This window comes from Entelurus aequoreus, linkage group LG07, assembly GCF_033978785.1.
Source record: "Entelurus aequoreus isolate RoL-2023_Sb linkage group LG07, RoL_Eaeq_v1.1, whole genome shotgun sequence".
Classification (NCBI taxonomy): Eukaryota; Metazoa; Chordata; class Actinopteri; order Syngnathiformes; family Syngnathidae; genus Entelurus; species Entelurus aequoreus.
In genome coordinates this window covers 17,403,473-17,422,733 of record NC_084737.1, presented here as the reverse complement: position 1 = coordinate 17,422,733, position 19,261 = coordinate 17,403,473, and the positions used below count along the sequence as shown (strand labels likewise).

Genomic DNA, 19,261 nt, shown 5'->3' with positions numbered 1-19,261 from the left:
TGAATGTTTATCAGAAATTGGCATTATGGGGGAAACAAATCATTAAAAATTTGTGTTGAGGACAAACTGCAGTCCTAAGAACTGATTGAATAACAACAAAAACATGACCTATCAAAGTAGGTCAGACTGTGTATAAATGTTTTATTATATTTATTATATTATATATGTATATATGTTTTATTGTATTTACTATATTATATATGTATGTGTGTTGTATTATATTTATTATAATATATATTTGTATATGTTTTATTATATTTATTATATTATATGTTGTAAATTTATTATATACGTATATATGTTTTATTATATTTATTATATTATATATGTATGTATGTTTTATTGTATTTACTATATTATATATGTATGTGTGTTGTATTATAATTATTATATTATATATATGTATATGTTTTGTTATATTTATAATATTATATGTTGTAAATGTATTATATACGTATATATGTTTAATTATATTTATTATATTAAAAATATTTTATTATATTTATTTTATTATATATATATATGTTTTATTATATTTATTATATTATATATGTATGTATGTTTTGTTATATTTATTATATTATCTATTTATATATGTTTTATTATATGTAATATATTATATATTTATATATGTTTCATTATATTTATTATATTATATATGTTTTATTATATTTATTATATTATATATGTATATATGTTTTATTGTATTTATTATACTATATATGTATATATGTTTTATTGAATTTATTTTATTATATATGTATATATGTTTTATTTTATTTATTATATTATATATGTACTTATGTTTTATTTTATTTATTATATTATATATTTATATATGTTATACTATATTTATTATATTAAATATGTATATATGTTTTACTATATTTATTATATTATATATGTATGCATGTTTTATTATATTTATTATATGTTTATATATTTGTTATTATATTTATTATATTATATATTTGTATAGGTTGGATTATATTTATTATATTATACATGTGTATATATGTTTTCTTATATTATATATGTATACACTACCGTTCAAAAGTTTGGGGTCACCCAAACAATTTTGTGGAATAGCCTTCATTTCTAAGAACAAGAATAGACTGTCAAGTTTCAGATGAAAGTTCTCTTTTTCTGGCCATTTTGAGCGTTTAATTGACCCCACAAATGTGATGCTCCAGAAACTCAATCTGCTCAAAGGAAGGTCAGTTTTGTAGCTTCTGTAACGAGCTAAACTGTTTTCAGATGTGTGAACATGATTGCACAAGGGTTTTCTAATCATCAATTAGCCTTCTGAGCCAATGAGCAAACACATTGTACTATTAGAACACTGGAGTGATAGTTGCTGGAAATGGGCCTCTATACACCTATGTAGATATTGCACCAAAAACCAGACATTTGCAGCTAGAATAGTCATTAACCACATTAGCAATGTATAGAGTGTATTTCTTTAAAGTTAAGACTAGTTTAAAGTTATCTTCATTGAAAAGTACAGTGCTTTTCCTTCAAAAATAAGGACATTTCAATGTGACCCCAAACTTTTGAACGGTAGTGTATATGTTTTCTTATATTATATATTTATATATGTTTAATTATATTCATTATATTATACATTTATATATGTTTTATTATATGTATTATATTATATATGTATATATGTTTTATCATATGTATTATATTATATATTTATACATGTTTTATCATATGTATTATACTGTATGTGTTTTTTATATTTATTCCACTAAACAACATGATGTCAAAAAGAAAATATTTTTAGATAACACACAAAAAGACCCATTGCAAGAAACTTGGTTGCTGTGACCCGGATTCCTGCGGCCACAACGCAGAGTACTAACCACTATACGTTCACAGCCGTTGACCATTATTGCTACAACAAATTAACCTACAGAACTTTGACTTCGGGGTAGACTACAAAAAATTCCCCCCAAAAATGACAAATCCTCTTTGAACAGTGACAATGAAGGGATTCCAACCCACTAAAACAAATAACATATGCCTCGTGTGAGGATTGAACTCACAACCTTCAGATTATGAGTCTGACGCGCTACCTACTGCGCTAACAAGGAAATGACTACTGCTTTAGTGCTAGCAACTTAGAACCAACACCTATACAATCACAGGTGTCAACAATTTTTTCTACAGCAAGTTTACCTCCAACACCTCTGGTTTCAGGTTAAATTGCCAAAGCCTCCCGGGCTTGCCAGGAGTAGAGGCTAGAAATTTCTGATCCATAGTCAGATACTTTGTCCCATGCGCCACTTGCAATTTGAACAACAAATCGGGAGCACGAGGCTGTACTGTAGCTTTTCTTTGTTATTCCACTAAACAACATGATGTCAAAAAGGAGATATTTTTAGATAACACACAAAAAGACCCACTGCAAGAAACTTGGTTGCTGTGACCCGGATTCGAACCGGGGTTCCTGCGGCCACAACGCAGAGTACTAACCACTATACGATCACAGCTGTTGACCATTCTTGCTACAGCAAATTAACCTACAGAACTTTGACTTCGGGTTAGAGTACAAAAAGTTTGCCAAGCTAGCCAGGAGTCAAACCTAGAATCTTCTGATCCGTAGTCAGACGCATTATCCATTGCTCCACTAGACCTTGTGTGTGCCATTCTGGAGAATAACCCTGGACACGAGTTGACTCTGGCAAAAGGGGTTAAACAATGACAATCATCATCATCATCGGCGGTCACTCGTGGTCGAGTATGACTGTCCTCCTTCCTGGTCCTTGTGGGTCTTCAGGAGGGCGTAGAGGCCAATTCTGGACCCGATTATTCTGGGGAAATGTGGACAAGGGAATGTAGTGGTGGTGGGTTTGCGTTGGGCCTGTTTTGTGGATGCTCTCTCCTGTCTTAGTCTGCGCTTGTCTTGTGCAGCACGGCGGAGGTCGTCATTATATTGCGCAGCACCCTCACGGACAAGGTTTCTCCACATCGTCCTGTCTGTTGCCTTGACTTCCCAAGACTTAAGGTCTATGCGACACTTTGTCAGGTTTGCCTTGATGTTATCCTTAAATCTCTTCTTTTGACCCCCCGGGGCCCGTTTCCCTTCAACAAGGTGGGAATAAAGGACTTGTTTTGGGAGGTGAGAGTCAGGCATGCGGACTACATGACCCCTCCATCTGAGTTGGTTTTGGGCAATCGTGGCAGTGATGGTGGGCAAGCCAGCCTCCTCCAGGACGCTGGTGTTGGTGCGTCGGTCCTCCCAGCTGATCCTGAGGATTTTTCTGACACATCTATGATGGTAGGTCTCAATTGCCTTTAAGTGCCTGCTGTAGGTGGTCCAGGCTTCTGACCCATACAGAACGGTGGGGAGCATGACTGCTTTGTAGACCAGGATTTTGGTCTTTGCTTGGATGTCACGGTTCTCGAAGACTCGCTTCCTCAGCCTTGAGAAGGCCCCACAGGCACAGCTGAGGCGGTGGTGAATTTCATCGTCAATGACAGCTTTAGATGACAGGAGGCTCCCGAGATATGGGAAGTGGTCCACATTTTCCAGTCGGATTTTGTCAATTGAGAGGTTTGGGGGCAGGACAGGCGCACTACTGTTTGGTGGTGATTGGTGGAGGATTTGGGTTTTCTTTATGTTGATGGCAAGACCAAGCTGTTTGTATGCCTTTGCAAAGGCAGACAGAGTGCACTGTAGGTCCTCTTCTGAGAGGGCTACGAGGGCATTATCGTTTGCATACTGCAGCTCCATGATGGATATGGTGGTGGTTTGACCTTTAGCCCTGAAACGGTTGATGTTGAGGAGTTGACCGTCGGTTCTGTACATTATTTCGACTCCCTGGGGCAGATGTATGTTTGTGAGATGGAGGATAGTAGCAACAAAAATGGAAAATAGTGTTGGAGCGATGACACATCCCTGTTTTAAGCCTGTGTCTACCCTAAAGGGTTCCGTTTCATCTCCACTGCCACTGAGCACTGTGGCTGACATGTTATCATGCAGTAGTCTCAGTATCCGGATGTATTTATCTGGGCAGCCAATCTTGGACAGAACCAGCCAAAGGGCCTGACGGTTAACCGAGTCGAAGGCTTTGGTGAGGTCTATGAAGGCCATGTATAGTGATTGGTTTTGTTCCCGGCATTTTTCTTGCAGTTGTCGTGCGATGAAAATCATGTCTGTGGTGCCTCTGCTTGGGCGAAATCCACTCTGAGACTCAGGAAGCACGCTTTCTGACAGGGGGGTGAGTCTGTTGGCCAAAACCCGTGTAGTGGATTGTCCGAAGCTTAAGCAGGCAACAAAAGTAGTTTAGTACAACAAATTTATTTACCCATTATCAGAAGTGCAGGTTGAATTAAGTTGTCCGTGCAAGCAGACACAATGTACTCCAGAGCACACAAGACACACACAAGCCAAAATCACTCCCGAGTTCCGGTCTTCTGCCATTCATATGTCTGTTGTGCGTCATCGTTCCTTATCAAATGCGTCAATGTCTTGTTTTGCTTTTCCTATCTGTTCCATAACAACTCGAATCCTTGAGACAGTCAACACATTCTATAGACAGGTTGGCACGACTTAATATTCACTTTTGTCCCACAACTGGTCCATTCAATGGCACAAAAATACAAGAGTATTGAAAATGAGCGGACATTCTTAAAAGACAAGAAACATAGGTCAAAAGGTCAGAAATTCTACTACACCCGAGAGAGGGCTTTCCCTATGGTGGACAGGAGAGAGATGCCACGGTAATTCCCACAGTCTGCCTTGTCTCCTTTCTTAAATATGGAGACAATTAGGGCATCTCTGAGCTGTGCGGGGATTTCCTCTTCTTCCCATATTTTGAGAAGCAGGGCATGGATGTGCTTGGTAAGATCAGGTCCGCCTTTCTTCAGGACCTCTGCTGGAATGCCGTCGGGCCCAGCAGCCTTGGTGTTCCTCATCTTCCCAATGGCATCCTGCAGCTCATCCAAGGTAGGTGGTTCTCCCATGCTTTCATCTGTGGGTTGTTGTGGGAGTTGGTCAAGAGCCTCCATCTCAGGTATAGTGTCCCTGTTTAAGAGGTCCTCATAGTGTTCTTTCCACCTGTTTGAAATTGCGTCCTTATCCTTCAGCAGCAGCAGACCATCCTTTGAGCGAAGGGGGGTTAGGCAGTGGTGGCTGGGACCATACACCATTCTTGTGGCATCGAAGAAGCCTCTCGTGTCTCCAGAGTCAGCAAGCTGCTCGATCTCCAGAGCCTTCTTTGTCCACCACTGGTTCTTCAGTTTCCTAACCTGTGTTTGGACAGCTGCCTTCGCTTTGGCGTGTGCTACTCTTTTCACTTTGCAGTGGATGTTGTTTTGCCAAGTGATAAAAGCTTGCCGCTTGTTGTCAATTAGTTGCTGGATCTCAGTGTCGTTCTCATCAAACCAGTCTTGATGTCTCCGCTTTTTGAGACCAAGAATATTTTTGCAGGATTTCATTATGGCAGTCGAAAGTGTGCTCCAGTGTGTTTCCGTATCCTCTGGGTACTGTTTGGGCAACGCTGCGCTACAGGCCTCCTGCAGCTGTTGTTGGTAGGTGGTGTCACTCAACAGCTCGATGTTCATTCTTGGCCGGCACTGTCTTTTCTGCATCCGTCTTTTCCGCATTAAGCGAATGGACATGATGGAGCGAATGAGGCGGTGGTCGGTCCAGCAGTCGTCTGCACTGGTCATTGCTCTGCTGTTTAGGACGTCGCGACGGTCTTTAGAGCGGACAATGACGTAGTCAATGAGATGCCACAGTTTGGAGCGAGGGTGCATCCATGATGTTTTGAACTTGGTTTTCTGACGGAAGAGTGTGTTGGTGATGACCAGGTTGTGCTCCGAGCACTTAGTTAGCAGTAGTGTGCCATTACAGTTTGTATTTCCGACCCCTTCTCCCCCCAGCGTACCCCTCCATAGGTGGTGGTTTCGTCCCACTCTGGCGTTGAAGTCTCCGAGCAGGATTAACTTGTCCTCCTTGGGGACTTCAGATAGAACTTTGTCCAGGTCAGCATAAAAGGCCTCCTTAACTTCATCCTGTGCATCAAGGGTTGGTGCATAGGCACTAACGACCGTGGCCATATGACTGCTAGCAAGCATAAGGCGTACGGTCATTAGGCGCTCGTTGATGCCCACAGGGAGTTCATGGAGGTGGTTGATGAGGCAGTTCTTAATAGCAAAACCCACACCATGGATTTGTGGCTCATTTGCAGGCTTTCCTTTCCAAAAGATAGTATATCCGCCTTTTTCTTCCTTCAGCTGCCCTTCGTCGGCCAGTCGGGTCTCGGAGAGTGCTGCGATGTCGATCTGGAACTTCCTTAGCTCTCTGGAGATGATGGCAGTTCGCCTTTCAGGTCGATCGCTGGCTTGGTTGTCCGTGAGGGTTCGCACGTTCCAGGCTCCAATGTGTAGTTTGTGTTTTCTTTGTTCTCTTTGTTTCTGACCGCGTGGTGGTGATCCCTCTGGATGCGGTATTCCAGACAGGATGTTGCGAGGCAGGCTATTTTTAGGGTACCTTTTCTAACCCCCTCCCCTACTGGGGTGAGCAGAGTGGATCCTGAATAGGGCTGCTCAGTCATGGGTGAAGCTGCCGAGAAGCTCTTCTGCCTCTGTCCATGAGCTTAACGACTGAATCTAACACCCACCGCCTGTGTGCCAGGTTGTGGCTAGGGACTGCCAGACTTCACTGTCCTGCCCCCGTTACCGGGAAGTGGTAACGGGGGCAGGACTTTGAAGTATCCGGGATGTAAAATGGATGGGTTCCCATTCGGGAGGACGCCTGCGCGTGACATCTTTTAGCGTGGGGAGACTGATGCGCCTGCAGCCACCACACGGTCCTTGGCAGAGAGGGGCCTTGATCCAGTGGCATGGATCCATGACGACTGGAGACCACCCTCTTTTGCAGCCTTCATCCGCCTTCAGTGCCGTTGTGACATGCAGTGTCATCCTCCGCCACTTCCACCGTTGAGATCTTATATCTATTTAACCCATAAATGGGGCAGTGGTTGGCGGACGCCAGGGTGTGTCCACACACTGGTGGGCCTGCACGCCTCGCCTCTGGGGCCCACTGCTGCTCCGAGATCTCCTACAGTTTAGCCTGTGTCTGCAAAGACGCAGTTTACCGTGTGTGGCCACGAGGAGGCACCACAGGGGTCTTGGTGGTACCAGCAGGAGGAGGCTTACGCACTCGGCTCCTCTTTTCACCCACCCAGGGGCTAGCTGGCGGCGATAACTGTGAGCAGAGAGTAGCAAGCAGGGGCAGCATGCAGCAAGCACTAACTACAAGAACTTCTGCCACAAATCTAACGCACTGACGCATCACAAGCACCCTGTGCGCGAGCACACACACACCATGAAGGAACTCAAACTCACTGAAAATAAACATGACTGACCCGTGTGAGGATCTAGCTAATGGCACTAGAGATTTTGAATAGTAGGCAAAATTCCCCCCAAAAATGACAAATCCTCTTTGAACAGTGACAATGAAGGGATTCCAACCCGCTAAAACAAATAACATATGCCTCGTGTGAGGTTTGAACTCACGACCTTCAGATTATGAGACTGACACGCTACCTACTGCGCTAACGAGGCAACATCTAGCATCTTAGTACTAACAACTTAGTACCAACACCTATATGATCACAGGCGTCAACCGTTTTTTTCTACAGCAAGTTTACCTCCAACACTTCTGGTTTCAGGTTAAAATTGCCAAAGCCTCCCGGGCTTGCCGGGAGTAGATGCTAGAAATTTCTGATCCATAGTCAGATACTTTGTCTTATGCGCCACTTGCAAATTGAACAACAAATCGGGAGCAAGAGGCTATACGTAGCTTTTCTTTGTTATTCCACTAAACAACATGATGTCAAAAAGAAAATATTTTTAGATAACACACAAAAAGACCCACTGCAAAGAACTTGGTTGCTGTGACCCGGATTCGAACCGGGGTTCCTGCGGCCACAACGCAGAGTACTAACCACTATACGATCACAGCTGTTGACCATTGTTGCTACAGCAAATTAACCTACAGAACTTTGACTTCGGGTTAGAGTACGAAAGTTTACCGAGTTAGCCAGAAGTCGAACCTAGAATCTTCTGATCCGTAGTCAGATGCGTTATCCATTGCACCACTAACCCTTGTTTGTGCCATTCTGGAAAATAACACTGTGCACGAGTTGACTCTGGCAAAAGGGGTTAAACACTAACAATGCAGTGACCATGAAGGAACTCAAACTCACTGAAAAGAAAGATGACTGCCCCGTGTGAGCATCGAGCTAATGGCAATAGGGATTTTGAATAGTAGGCAAAATTCCCCCCAAAAATGACAAATCCTCTTTGAACAGTGACAATGAAGGGATTCTAACCCACTAAAACAAATAACATATGCCTCCTGTGAGGATTGAACTCACAATCTTCAGATTATGAGACTGACACTCTACCTACTGCGCTAACAAGGAAATGACTATAACATTAGTGCTAGCAACTTAGTACCAACACCTGTACAATCACAGGTGTCAACAATTTTTTCTACAACAAGTTTACTGTAGCTTTTCTTTGTTATGCCACTTAACAACATGATGTCAAAAAGGAATTATTTTTAGACAACAGACAGAAAAAACCACTGCAAGAACCTTGGTTAGTGTGGCCTGGATTTGAACCGGGGTTCCCGCGGCCACAACGCAGAGTACTAACCACTCTACGATCACAGCTGTTGACTGTTCTTGCTGCAGATAATTAACCTACGTAACTTTGACTTCGGATTTGAGTACAAAAGTTTGCCAAGCCGGCCAGGAGTTGAACCTAGAATGTTCTGATTCTAGTCAGACGCGTTATCCATTGCGCCACTAGCCCTTCGTTGTGCTATTCTGGAGAAAAACGCTGGACACGTAGATTGTTGACTCTGGCAAAAGGGGTTAAACACTGACAATGCAGTGACCATGAAGGAACTCAAACTCACTGAAAAGAAACATGACTGCCCCGTGTGAGCATCGAGCTAATGGCACTCGGGATTTTGAATAGTAGGCAAAATTCCCCCCAAAAATGACAAATCCTCTTTGAACAGTGACAATGAAGGGATTCCAACCCACTAAAACAAATAACATATGCCTCGTGTGAGGATTGAACTCACGACCTTCAGATTATGAGACTGACGCGCTACCTACTGCGCTAACAAGGCAATGACTGTTGCTTTAGTGCAAGCAATTTAGTACCAACACCTATACAATCACAGGTGTCAACAATTTTTTCTACAGCAAGTTTACCTTCAACACCTCTGGTTTCAGGTTAAATTGCCAAAGCCTCCCGGGCTTGCCAGGAGTAGAGGCTAGAAATTTCTGATCCATAGTCAGATACTTTGTCCCATACGCCACTTGCAATTTGAACAACAAATCGGGAGCACGAGGCTGTAATGTAGCTTTTCTTTCTTATTCCACTTAACAACATGATGTCAAAAAGGAAATATTTTTAGATAACACACAAAAAGACCCACTGCAAGAAACTTGGTTGCTGTGACCCGGATTCGAACCGGGGTTCCTGCGGCCACAACGCAGAGTACTAACCACTATACGATCACAGCTGTTGGCCATTGTTGCTACAGCAAATTAACCTACAGAACTTTGACTTCGGGTTAGAGTACAAAAGTTTACCGAGCTAGCCAGGAGTCGGACCTAGAATCTTCTGATCCGTAGTCAGACGCATTATCCATTGCACCACTAGCCCTTGTTTGTGCCATTCTGGAGAATAACACTGGACACGAGTTGACTCTGGCAAAAGGGGTTAAACACTGACAATGCAGTGACCATGAAGGAACTCTAACTCACTGAAAAGAAAAATGATTGCCCCGTGTGAGCATCGAGCTAATGGCACTAGGGATTTTGAATAGAAGGCAAAATTCCCCCCAAAAATGACAAATCCTCTTTGAACAGTGACAATGAAGGGATTCCAACCCACTAAAACAAATAACATATGCCTCGTGTGAGGATTGAACTCACGACCTTCAGATTATGAGACTGACGCGCTACCTACTGCGCTAACGAGGCAACGACTATTGCTTTAGTGCTAGCAACTTAGTACCAATACCTATACAATCACAGGTGTCAACAATTTTTTCTACAGCAAGTTTACCTCCAACACCTCTGGTTTCATGTTAAATTGCCAAAGCCTCCCGAGCTTGCCAGGAGTAGAGGCTAGAATTTTTTGATCCATAGTCAGATACTTTGTCCCATGCGCCACTTGCAGTTTGAACAACAAATCGGGAGCCAAGGCTGTACTGTAGCTTTTCTTTGTTATTCCACTTAACAACATGATGTCAAAAAGGAAATATTTTTAGATAACACACAAAAAGACCTACTGCAAGAAACTTGGTTGCTGTGACCCGGATTCCAACCGGGGTTCCTGCGGCCACAACGCAGAGTATTAACCACTATACAATCACGGCTGTTGATCGTTTTTGATACAGCAAATTAACCTACAGAACTTTGACTTCGGGTTAGAGTACAAAAGTTTGCCGAGCTAACCAGGAGTCCAACCTAGAATCTTCTGATCCGTAGTCAGACGCTTTATCCATTGCACCACTAGCCCTCATTTGTGACATTTTGGAGAATAACACTGGACACAAGTTGACTCTGGCAAAAGGGGTGAAACACTGACAATGCAGTGACCATGAAGGAACTCAAACTCACTGAAAAAAACATGGCAGCCCCGTGTGAGCATCGAGCTAATGGCACTAGGGATTTTGAATAGTAGGCAAAATTCCCCCCAAAAATGACAAATCCTCTTTGAACAGTGACAATGAAGGGATTCCAACCCACTAAAACAAATAACATATGCCTCGTGTGAGGATTGAACTCACGACCTTCAGATTATGAGACTGACGCGCTACCTACTGCGCTAACGAGGCAATGACTATTGCTTTAGTGCTAGCAACTTAGTACCAATACCTATACAATCACAGGTGTCAACAATTTTTTCTACAGCAAGTTTACCTCCAACACCTCTGGTTTCAGGTTAAATTGCCAAAGCCTCCCGAGCTTGCCAGGAGTAGAGGCTAGAATTTTCTGATCCATAGTCAGATACTTTGTCCCAAGAGCCACTTGCAATTTGAACAACAAATCGGGAACACGAGGCTGTACTGTAGCTCTTCTTTGTTATTCCACTTAACAACATGATGTCAAAAAGGAAACATTTTTAGACAACACACAAAAAGACCCACTACAAAAAACTTGACTGCTGTGATTCGGATTCGAACCTGAGTTCTTGAGGCCACAACGCAGAGTACTAACCACTATACTATCACAGACATGGATAACTCTTGCTACAGTAAATTAAACTATGGAACTTTGACTTTGGGGTAGAGTACAAAAGTTTACCGAGTTAGCCAGGAGTCGAACCTAGAATCTTCTGATCTGTAGTCAGACGCATTATCCGTTGCACCACTAGCCCTTGTTCGTGCCTTTCTGGAGAATAACGCTGGACACGAGTTGACTCTGGCAAAAGGGGTTAAACAATGACAATGCAGTGACCATGAAGGAACTCAAACTCACTGAAAAGAAACATGACTGCCCCATGTGAGGATCTAGCTAATGGCACTAGGGATTTTGAATAGTAGGCTAAATTCCCCCCAAAAATGAGAAATCCTCTTTGAACAGTGACAATGAAGGGATTCCAACCCACTAAAACAAATAACATATGCCTCGTGTGAGGATGGAACTCACGACCTTCAGATTATGAGACTGACGCGCTACCTACTGCGCTAACGAGGCAACAGCTAGCATCTTAGTACTAACAACTTAGTACCAACACCTATATGATCACAGGCGTCAACCATTTTTTCTACATCAAGTTTACCTCCAACACTTCTGGTTTCAGGTTAAATTGCCAAAGACTCCCGGGCTTGCCAGGAGTAGAGGCTAGAATTTTCTGATCCATAGTCAGATACTTTGTCCCAAGCGCCACTTGCAATTTCAACAACAAATCGGGAGCACGAGGCTGTACTGTAGCTTTTCTTTGTTATTCCACTTAACAACATGATGTCAAAAAGGAAACATTTTTAGATAACACACAAAAAGACCCACTGCAAAAAACTTGGTTGCTGTGACCCGGATCCGAACCGGGGTTCCTGCGGCCACAACGCAGAGTACTAACCACTATACGATCACAGCTGTTGACTCTTCTTGCTACAGAAAATTAACATGCGTAACTTTGACTTCGGATTTGAGTACAAAAGTTTGCCGAGCTGGCCAGGAGTCGAACCTAGAATATTCTGATCCGTAGTCACACGCGTTATCCATTGCGCCACCAGTCCTTGCTTGTGCTGTTTTGGAGAATAACACTGGACACGTAGATTGTTGACTCCGGCAAAAGGGGTTCACAATGACAATGCAGTGACCATGAAGGAACTCAAACTCACTGAAAAGAAACATGACTGCCCCGTGTGAGCATCGAGCTAATGGCACTAGGGATTTTGAATAGTAGGCAAAATTCCCCCCAAAAATGACAAATCCTCTTTGAACAGTGACAAAGAAGGGATTCCAACCCACTAAAACAAATAACATATGCCTCGTGTGAGGATTGAACTCACGACCTTCAGATTATGAGACTGACGCGCTACCTACTGCGCTAACGAGGCAATGACTCTTGCTTTAGTGCAAGCAATTTAGTACCAACACCTATACAATCACAGGTGTCAACAATTTTTTCTACAGCAAGTTTACCTCCAACACCTCTGGTTTCAGGTTAAATTGCCAAAGCCTCCCGGGCTTGCCAGGAGTAGAGGCTAGAAATTTCTGATCCATAGTCAGATACTTCGTCCCATGTGCCACTTGCAGTTTGAACAACAAATCGGGAGCCAAGGCTGTACTGTAGCTTTTCTTTGTTATTCCACTTAACAACATGATGTCAAAAAGGAAATATTTTTAGATAACACACAAAAAGACCCACTGCAAGAAACTTGGTTGCTGTGAGCCGGATTCCAACCGGGGTTCCTGCGGCCACAACGCAGAGTACACACCACTATACGATCAAGGCTTTTCATCGTTTTTGCTACGTTTTTCTCCTGAGGATTGAGGAAACCCCTCATGAAACAGGCCTGTAGAGATGAAATAGTCTTGTGATTTTTTCCCACACATACATATATATATATATCTATATATAGATATATATATATATATATCTATATATAGATATCTATATATATATATATATATATCTATATATAGATATATATATATATATATATACTTATTTTATTGTATATATAAATAAAAGAAATACTTGAATTTTAGTGTTCATTTATTTACACATATACACACACACACACACACACACAACACTCATCTACTCATTGTTGTACTTGAAAGTACAATGCTTTGTTAAGGGTTGAATTGTCCATCCTCTTTCTATTCTCTGTCACTATTTTTCTAACCATGCTGAACACCCTCTCTGATGATGCATTGCTGTGTGGCACGCACAAAAGTGCTTTCATCAAATGCACAAGAGTGTGGAATCTTCCATCTCTCCCTAGCATGGCCCAAAACCGGTCAATCCTTGCTTCCTGGGGAAGATCTTCCCTGGCAAGCAATTGATACTCCAGTACTTGTACCCGGAGGCTGGTCAGGTCCAATCGCAGCTGCGGCAGCCTTTTTTTGGGGGGGGCGTGGCCTCCAGCTCCGGCTGAATACCGGGAGTTTGTCGGGAGAAAATCTCTGTCGGGAGGTTGTCGGGAGAGGCGCTGAATATCGGGATTCTCCCGCTAAAAACGGGAGGGTTGGCAAGTATGCTGTACTGTAGCTCTTCTTTGTTATTCCACTTAACAACATGATGTCAAAAAGGAAATATTTTTAGATAACACACAAAAAGACCCACTGCAAAAAACTTGATTGCTGTGACCCGGATTCCAACCAGGGTTCGCGGCCACAACGCAGAGTACTAACCACTATACGATCACAGCTGTTGATTGTTTTTGCTACAGCAAATTAACCTACAGAACTTTGACTTCGGGTTAGAGTACAAAAGTTTGTCGAGCTAGCCAGGAGTCGAACCTAGAATCTTCTGATCCGTAGTCAGACGCGTTATCCATTGCGCCACTAGCCCTTGCTTGTGCCGTTTTGGAGAATAACGCTGGACACGTAGATTGTTGACTCTGGAAAAAGGGGTTAAACAATGACAATGCAGTGACCATGAAGGAACTCAAACTCACTGAAAAGAAACATGACTGCCCCATGTGAGCATCGAGCTAATGGCACTAGGGATTTTGAATAGTAGGCAAAATTCCCCCCAAAAATGACAAATCCTATTTGAACATTGACCATGAAGGAATTCCAACCCGCTAAAACAAATAACACATGCCTCGTGTGAGGATTAAACTCACGACCTTCAGATTATGAGACTGACGCGCTACCTACTGCGCAAACGAGGCAAGGACTACACCTTTAGTGCTAACAACTTAGTACCAACACCTATACGATCACAGGTGTCAACCTTTTTTTCTACAGCAAGTTTACCTCCAACACCTCTGGTCTCATGTTAAATTGCCAAAGCCTCCCGGGCTTGCCAGGAGTAGAGGCTAGAAATTTCTGATCCATAGTCAGATACTTTGTCCCATACGCCACTTGCAATTTGAACAACAAATCGGGATTACGAGGCTATACTGTAGCTTTTCTTTGTTATTCCACTAAAGAACATGATGTCAAAAAGAAAATACTTTTAGATAACACACAAAAAGACCCACTGCAAGAATCTTGGTTGCTGTGACCCGGATTCGAACCAGGGTTCCTGCGGCCACAACGCAGAGTACTAACCACTATGCGATCACAGCTGTTGACCATTCTTGCTACAGCAAGTTAACCTACAGAACTTTGACTTCGGGTTAGAGTACAAAAGTTAACAGAGTCAGCCAGGAGTCGAACCTAGAATCTTCTGATCCGTAGTCAGACTCGTTATCCATTGCGCCACTAGCCCTTGTTTATGCCATTCTGGAGAATAACACTGGACACGAGTTGACTCTGGCAAAAGGGGTTAAACACTGACAATGCAGTGACCATGTAGGAACTCAAACTCACTGAAAAGAAACATGACTGCCCCGTGTGAGCATTGAGCTAATGGCACTAGGGATTTTGAATAGTAGGCAAAATTCCCCCCAAAAATGACAAATCCTCTTTGAACAGTGACAATGAAGGGATTCCAACCCACAAAAACAAATAACATATGCCTCGTGTGAGGATTGAACTCACGACCTTCAGATTATGAGACTGACGCGCTACCTACTGCGCTAACGAAGCAATGACTATAGCTTTAGTGCTAAGAACTTAGTACCAACACCTATACGATCACAGGTGTCAACCATTTTTTCTACAGCAAGTTTACCTCCAACACCTCTGGTTTCAGGTTAAATTGCCAAAGCCCCCCGGGCTTGCCAGGAGTAGAGGCTAGAATTTTCTGATCCATGGTCAGATACTTTGTCCCATGCGCCACTTGCAATTTGAACAACAAATCGGGAGCACGAGGCTGTACTGCAGCTTTTTTCTTTGTTATTCCACTTAACAACATGATGTCAAAAAGGAAATATTTTTAGATAACACAAAAAGACCCACTGCGAGACACTCGATTGCTCTGACCCGGAGTCTAACCGGGGTTCCTGCGGCCACAACGCAGAGTACTAACCACTATACTATCACAGCCATTGACTGTTCTTGCTACAGCAAATTAAACTATGTAACTTTGACTTCGGGGTAGAGTACAAAAGTTTGCCGACACAGCCAGGAGTCTAACCTAGAATATTCTGATCCGTAGTCAGACGCGTAATCCATTGCGCCACTAGCCCTTGCTTGTGGCATTCTGGAGAATAACACTGGACAAGAGTTGACTCTGGCAAAAGGGGTTAAACACTGACAATGCAGTGACCATGAAGGAACTCAAACTCACTGAAAAGAAACATGACTGCCCCGTGTGAGGATCGAGCTAATGGCACTAGGGATTTTGAATAGCAGGCAAAATTCCCCCCAAAAATGACAAATCCTCTTTGAACAGTGACAATGAAGGGATTCCAACCCACTAAAACAAATAACATATGCCTCGTGTGAGGATTAAACACATGACCTTCAGATTATGAGACTGACTAACTACTACTGACTGACTACTGCGCTAACGAGGGAACGACTATAGCTTTAGTGCTAGCAACTTAGTACCAACACCTATATGATCACAGGTGTCAACAAATTTTTCTACAGCAAGTTTACCTCCAACACCTCTGGTTTCAGGTTAAATTGCCAAAGCCACCCGGGCTTGCCAGGAGTAGAGGCTAGAATTTTCTGATCCATAGTCAGATACTTTGTCCCATGCGCCACTTGCAGTTTGAACAACAAATCGGGAGTACGAGGCTGTACTGTAGCTCTTCTTTGTTATTCCACTTAACAACATGATGTCAAAAAGGAAACATTTTTAGATAACACACAAAAAGACCCACTGCAAGAAACTTGGTTGCTGTGACCCGGATTCCAACCGGGGTTCCTGCGGCCACAACGCAGAGTACTAACCACTATACGGTCACAGCTGTTGATCGTTTTTGCTACAGCAAATTAACCTACAGAACTTTGACTTCGGGTTAGAGTACAAAAGTTTGCCGAGCTAGCCAGGAGTCGAACCTAGAATCTTCTGATCCGTAGTCAGACGCGTTATCCATTGCACCACTAACCCTTGTTTGTGCCAATCCGGAGAATACCGCTGGACACGTAGATTGTTGACTCTGGCAAAAGGGGTTGATTGATTGATTGATTGAGACTTTTATTAGTAGGTTGCACAGTGAATTACATATTCCGTACAATTGACCACTAAATGGTAACACCCGAATAAGTTTTTCAACTTGTTTAAGTCGGGGTCCACTTAAATTGATTCATGATACAGATATATACTATCATATATACTATCATCATAATACAGTCATCACACAAGATAATCACAATGAATTATTTACATTATTTACAATCAGGGGTGTGGAGGGGGCGGGGGGGGGTAGGATATGGACATCAAGTAGTGGACATAGAGAGACAGAGAGAGAGAGAGAGAGAGGGGGGGAGAGAGAGAGAGATCAGAAGGCATAAGAAAAAGTATCTGCATTTGATTGTTTACATTTGATTGTTAGCAATCCGGGGAGGGTGTTAGTTTAGGGTTGTAGCTGCCTGGAGGTGAACTTTTATTGCGGTTTTGAAGGAGGATAGAGATGCCCTTTCTTTTATACCTGTTGGGAGCGCATTCCACTTTGATGTGGCATAGAAAGAGAATGAGTTAAGACCTTTGTTAGTTCGGAATCTGGGTTTAACATGGTTAGTGGAGCTCCCCCTGGTGTTGTGGTTATGGCGGTCATTTACGTTAAGGAAGTAGTTTGACATGTACTGCGGTATCAGGGAGGTGTAGCGGATTTTATAGACTAGGCTCAGTGCTAGTTGTTTAACTCTGTCCTCCACCTTGAGCCAGCCCACTTTAGAGAAGTGGGTAGGAGTGAGGTGGGATCTGGGGTGGAGGTCTAGCAGTAACCTGACTAGCTTGTTCTGAGATGTTTGGAGAGGTTAAACACTGACAATGCAGTGACCATGAAGGAACTCAAACTCACTGAAAAGAAACATGACTGCCCCGTGTGAGGATCTAGCTAATGGCACTAGGGATTTTGAATAGTAGGCAAAATTCTCCCCAAAAATGACAAATCCTCTTTGAACAGTGACAATGAAGGGATTCCAACCCACTAAAACAAATAACAAATGCCTCGTGTGAGGATTGAACTCACGACCTTCAGATTATGAGACTGACGCGCTACCTACTGCGCTAACGAGGCAATGACTTTAGCTTTAGTGCTAGCAACTTAGTACCAACACCTATACAATCACAGGCGTCAACAATTTTTTCTACAGCAAGTTTACCTCCAACACCTCTGGTTTCAGGTTAAATTGCCAAAGCCTCCCGGGCTTTCCAGGAGTAGAGGCTAGAATTTTCTGATCCATAGTCAGATACTTAGTCCCATGCGCCACTTGCAGTTTGAACAACAAATCGGGAGCACGAGGCTGTACTGTAGCTCTTCTTTGTTATTCCACTTAACAACATGATGTCAAAAAGGAAATATTTTTAGATAACACACAAAAAGACCCACTGCAAGAAACTTGGTTGCTGTGACCCGGATTCCAACCGGGGTTCCTGCGGCCACAACGCAGAGTACTAACCACTATACGATCACAGCTGTTGATCGTTTTTGCTACAGCAAATTAACCTACAGAACTTTGACTTCGGGTTAGAGTACAAAAGTTTGCCGAGCTAGCCAGGAGTCGAACCTAGAATCTTCTGATCCGTAGTCAGACGCGTTATCCATTGCGCCACCAGCCCTTGCTTGTGCCATCCTGGAGAATAACGCTGGACACGTAGATTGTTGACTCTGGCAAAAGGGGTTGAACAATGACAATGCAGTGACCACAATGCAGTGACCATGAAGGAACTCAAACTCACTGAAAAGAAACATGACTGCCCCATGTGAGCATCGAGCTAATGGCACTAGGGATTTTGAATAGTAGGCAAAATTCCCGTCAAAAATGACAAATCCTCTTTGAACAGTGACAATGAAGGGATTCCAACCCGCTAAAATATATAACATATGCCTCGTGTGAGGATTGAACTCATGACCGTCAGATTAAGACACTGACGCGCTACCTACTACGCTAACAACTTTCATCTTAGTACTAACAACTTAGTATCAACACCTATACGATCACAGGCGTCAACAATTTTTTCTACAGCAAGTTTACCTCCAACACCTCTGGTTTCAGGTTAGATTGCCAAAGCCTCCCGGGCTTGCCAGGAGTAGAGGCTAGAAATTTCTGATCCATAGTCAGATACTTTGTCCCATGTGCCACTTGCAATTTGAACAACAAATCGGGAGCACGAGGCTGTACTGTAGCTTTTTTCTTTGATATTCCACTTAACAACATGATGTCAAAAAGAAAATATTTTTAGATAACACACAAAAAGACCCATTGCAAGACAATCGGTTGCCGTGACCCGGAGTCGAACCAAGGTTCCTGCGGCCACAACGCAGAGTACTAACCACTAAACTATCACAGCCATTAACCATTCTTGCTACAGCAAATTAAACTATGTAACTTTGACTTTGGGGTAGAGTACAAAAGTTTGCCGAGATAGCCAGGAGTCGAACCTAGAATCTTCTGATCCGTAGTCAGAGGCGTTATCCATTGCACCACCAGCCCTTGGTTTTGCCATTCTGGAGAATAACGCTGGACAC

General features: G+C 42.9%; 16 non-coding genes across 16 annotated transcripts; all 16 read right to left on the bottom strand.

Annotated features, from left to right (window-relative positions):
* Positions 1–2,026: 2,026 nt before the first annotated feature.
* trnam-cau (transfer RNA methionine (anticodon CAU)) lies at positions 2,027–2,099 on the bottom strand. The gene has a single exon. It is a non-coding gene; the product is annotated as a tRNA-Met (tRNA).
* A 327-nt stretch (positions 2,100–2,426) lies between these two features.
* On the bottom strand, positions 2,427–2,498 carry trnah-gug (transfer RNA histidin (anticodon GUG)). Its single transcript has one exon. It is a non-coding gene; the product is annotated as a tRNA-His (tRNA).
* Positions 2,499–7,508: 5,010 nt separating this feature from the next.
* trnam-cau (transfer RNA methionine (anticodon CAU)) lies at positions 7,509–7,581 on the bottom strand. Its single transcript has one exon. It is a non-coding gene; the product is annotated as a tRNA-Met (tRNA).
* A 328-nt stretch (positions 7,582–7,909) lies between these two features.
* On the bottom strand, positions 7,910–7,981 carry trnah-gug (transfer RNA histidin (anticodon GUG)). Its single transcript has one exon. It is a non-coding gene; the product is annotated as a tRNA-His (tRNA).
* Positions 7,982–9,090: 1,109 nt separating this feature from the next.
* Positions 9,091–9,163, bottom strand: trnam-cau (transfer RNA methionine (anticodon CAU)). The gene has a single exon. It is a non-coding gene; the product is annotated as a tRNA-Met (tRNA).
* Positions 9,164–9,490: 327 nt separating this feature from the next.
* Positions 9,491–9,562, bottom strand: trnah-gug (transfer RNA histidin (anticodon GUG)). The gene has a single exon. It is a non-coding gene; the product is annotated as a tRNA-His (tRNA).
* A 390-nt stretch (positions 9,563–9,952) lies between these two features.
* Positions 9,953–10,025, bottom strand: trnam-cau (transfer RNA methionine (anticodon CAU)). Its single transcript has one exon. It is a non-coding gene; the product is annotated as a tRNA-Met (tRNA).
* Positions 10,026–10,812: 787 nt separating this feature from the next.
* trnam-cau (transfer RNA methionine (anticodon CAU)) lies at positions 10,813–10,885 on the bottom strand. The gene has a single exon. It is a non-coding gene; the product is annotated as a tRNA-Met (tRNA).
* Positions 10,886–11,674: 789 nt separating this feature from the next.
* trnam-cau (transfer RNA methionine (anticodon CAU)) lies at positions 11,675–11,747 on the bottom strand. The gene has a single exon. It is a non-coding gene; the product is annotated as a tRNA-Met (tRNA).
* A 793-nt stretch (positions 11,748–12,540) lies between these two features.
* trnam-cau (transfer RNA methionine (anticodon CAU)) lies at positions 12,541–12,613 on the bottom strand. The gene has a single exon. It is a non-coding gene; the product is annotated as a tRNA-Met (tRNA).
* A 1,390-nt stretch (positions 12,614–14,003) lies between these two features.
* Positions 14,004–14,076, bottom strand: trnar-acg (transfer RNA arginine (anticodon ACG)). Its single transcript has one exon. It is a non-coding gene; the product is annotated as a tRNA-Arg (tRNA).
* A 252-nt stretch (positions 14,077–14,328) lies between these two features.
* On the bottom strand, positions 14,329–14,401 carry trnam-cau (transfer RNA methionine (anticodon CAU)). Its single transcript has one exon. It is a non-coding gene; the product is annotated as a tRNA-Met (tRNA).
* Positions 14,402–15,190: 789 nt separating this feature from the next.
* On the bottom strand, positions 15,191–15,263 carry trnam-cau (transfer RNA methionine (anticodon CAU)). The gene has a single exon. It is a non-coding gene; the product is annotated as a tRNA-Met (tRNA).
* A 1,341-nt stretch (positions 15,264–16,604) lies between these two features.
* On the bottom strand, positions 16,605–16,677 carry trnar-acg (transfer RNA arginine (anticodon ACG)). The gene has a single exon. It is a non-coding gene; the product is annotated as a tRNA-Arg (tRNA).
* A 1,059-nt stretch (positions 16,678–17,736) lies between these two features.
* trnam-cau (transfer RNA methionine (anticodon CAU)) lies at positions 17,737–17,809 on the bottom strand. The gene has a single exon. It is a non-coding gene; the product is annotated as a tRNA-Met (tRNA).
* A 469-nt stretch (positions 17,810–18,278) lies between these two features.
* Positions 18,279–18,351, bottom strand: trnar-acg (transfer RNA arginine (anticodon ACG)). Its single transcript has one exon. It is a non-coding gene; the product is annotated as a tRNA-Arg (tRNA).
* Positions 18,352–19,261: the final 910 nt, after the last annotated feature.